The sequence below is a fragment of the Brassica napus genome, unplaced genomic scaffold, assembly GCF_020379485.1.
Source record: "Brassica napus cultivar Da-Ae unplaced genomic scaffold, Da-Ae ScsIHWf_2135;HRSCAF=2787, whole genome shotgun sequence".
NCBI lineage: Eukaryota > Viridiplantae > Streptophyta > Magnoliopsida > Brassicales > Brassicaceae > Brassica > Brassica napus.
The window spans coordinates 19,538-22,132 of record NW_026015547.1 but is presented as its reverse complement, the minus strand read 5'-3'; the positions used below and the strand labels follow the sequence as shown (position 1 = coordinate 22,132).

Below are 2,595 nucleotides of genomic sequence, written 5' to 3'. Positions count from 1 at the left end.
TGTTTTGGGTACAAAATGTCACGGGTTCAAATCCTGTCATCCCTACCTAATTACTGCTCAGAAGAGCAGTAACGAGGAATCCATTTTAGATTTATCTTTTTTTAATAAATTGGACATACATATAATTCTGAATTTTATGATATACTATGATATAGTATATACGTACAAAATCGATTCGAGTTAAAGAATGTCCTCTTTCTAGCCTTTTCGTTTTTTTATAAAAAACAAGAAAAGCGCTCTTAGTTCAGTTCGGTAGAACGTGGGTCTCCAAAACCCAATGTCGTAGGTTCAAATCCTACAGAGCGTGATGTCACTCTTGTTTATTAGATTGTGTCAAAATTCCACTGTTCGCAAATAATTGAGCAGCAATCTGAATTCGACCTCCCGCATATGAAAGCAAGAAGGAGGTCAGTCAAAAAAAAGAGATGTTAATTAATCAAAAGTCCAACTGATCACCACGTCTGTATTGTAAATAAGCAGTTACGAATAATCCAGCCAAAGTAATAGGAATTAGACCTAAGACGATTCCAAATAAAGAAACTTCAATCATTTCAATTTTATTTTGTTTTCATTTTTGAAAGGGAGAAAAGAGAGGTACTATCTATTCCTAGCTCTTAATCTGTATTGCCGACGAATCTCAATGACCAAAATTGGGTAATTAACACGGTAAGGAACTATCGAACATATGAAATACCATATAAATCTTTTTTGATCAAAAAGATTCATTCAATTAATTTCAAATAAGTCGTATTTTGCTTAGACCAATAAATAGAACTGAGGTTATAGTTAAAGCTGCTAGTAGAAAACCGAAATAACTAGTTATAGTAGGCATGAAGGGACTCAATAAAATATGTTTTTTATACATATGTTTCTAAAGTACTTCCCGAAGTTTCAATAAAAAAATTTTTTAAAGTAAAGATAGATACAAATACTAGTTCCAAGAATCAAAAAATTAAATTGAAAATTTGTGAGTTATCAAGCATTATCGGTGGTATGAACAAAATAGAGAAAAAGAAAAAACGAAATTCATCGTCTTTGGCATCTGCACCATCTCAGGATTCAGAATTCACGTAACTGATTCATTGAAAAACTCTTTAAGAAATTAATAAGAAAAAATAATACATAAAAAAATAACTCTATTATATAACTTCAGTTAAAACATAGAACTTTTTTTGAATAAACATGTAAAAATTTTTAAAAAAGTTGTTTGATTCTTTTTTTTTAAGTGACCTTAGAACCTAGAATATGCCCCCTTCTACATTTATTCAAATTGAAATAAATTCAATTTTGAATAAAGTAGATTAATATAGTAGAGCAGTTTTCTTCATTTAATCTATGAAATTAAACCAAAAAGCAGTATCCTACACGGAGAACGAGATCAGTCAAAAAAAGAGTTATTTATTTTAACTAGATTTTTAAAACTTGTAATTAGCAATTTCTATTATCGTTTCCTTTCTAGGTTTTAGGTTTTTTTCTTTCGATATTATATAGAAAATAGAGTGAAAAACCCATCATCTTTGTAGTTAGTTAAAGAAAGAAAAACCTTTAAATTGAATACAACAAAACAATGCACGCATTCCAAAGATTTAGTATTATTATTTTTTTATTATTTGTTGTTCTTTTGAATTGATCCAAAACTATTCTTCCTTTTCTTGTTACTGGAAATTAATTCCTTAAAATAAAATGAAATAAAAAGCAAAAACGGGGGGGGGTCACATTATCATTACAAAAAAATATCTTCTACAATTATGCATATGCAACAAAAATGAAATTGATGGGTTTTGGATTCAATTGACTTGGGACAATATGAGAATTTCCTTAATGAATTATTAGAATTAGAAACCACCCTCTTGAATTTTCATTTTATCTAATCTTTAGTTTATTTTCTAGTCCAAAACAAATAAAGGATCAAAGCCCCTATAGATTACAGATACAGGAATTTGAAGAAGTGGAACATGGTTATACATCGACAAGCAAAAAAAAAAACGAAATAAATTATCTAACACTTCAGTTCTATACTAATTCAAATTGCGTTGCTGTGTCAGAAGAAGGATAGCTATACTGATTCGGTAGACTCTAAAAATACCCTTGGTACTTTATTGACGATCTCACAAAGATGTAATCTCAGTGAATTTGAATTTACTGATTCATCTTTTACAGAATCGATTCCCTACAAGAATATCTGGAGTTCAGTATGTCTGGAAGCACAGGAGAACGTTCTTTTGCTGATATTATTACCAGTATTCGATACTGGGTCATTCATAGCATTACTATACCTTCCCTATTCATTGCGGGCTGGTTATTCGTCAGCACCGGTTTAGCTTACGATGTGTTTGGGAGCCCTCGTCCAAACGAGTATTTTACAGAGAGCCGACAGGGCATTCCATTAATAACAGGCCGTTTTGATTCTTTGGAACAACTCGACGAATTTAGTAGATCTTTTTAGGAGGACCCAATGACTATAGATAGGACCTATCCAATTTTTACAGTGCGCTGGTTGGCTGTTCATGGACTAGCTGTACCTACCGTTTCTTTTTTGGGGTCAATATCAGCAATGCAGTTCATCCAACGATAAACCGAATTCAATTATTTATA

General features: G+C 31.3%; 1 non-coding gene across 1 annotated transcript; it reads left to right on the top strand.

The window, feature by feature from the left end:
• The first annotated feature begins 233 nt into the window (after window positions 1-233).
• TRNAW-CCA lies at window positions 234-307 on the top strand. Its single transcript has one exon. It is a non-coding gene; the product is annotated as a tRNA-Trp (tRNA).
• The last annotated feature ends 2,288 nt before the right edge of the window (window positions 308-2,595 follow it).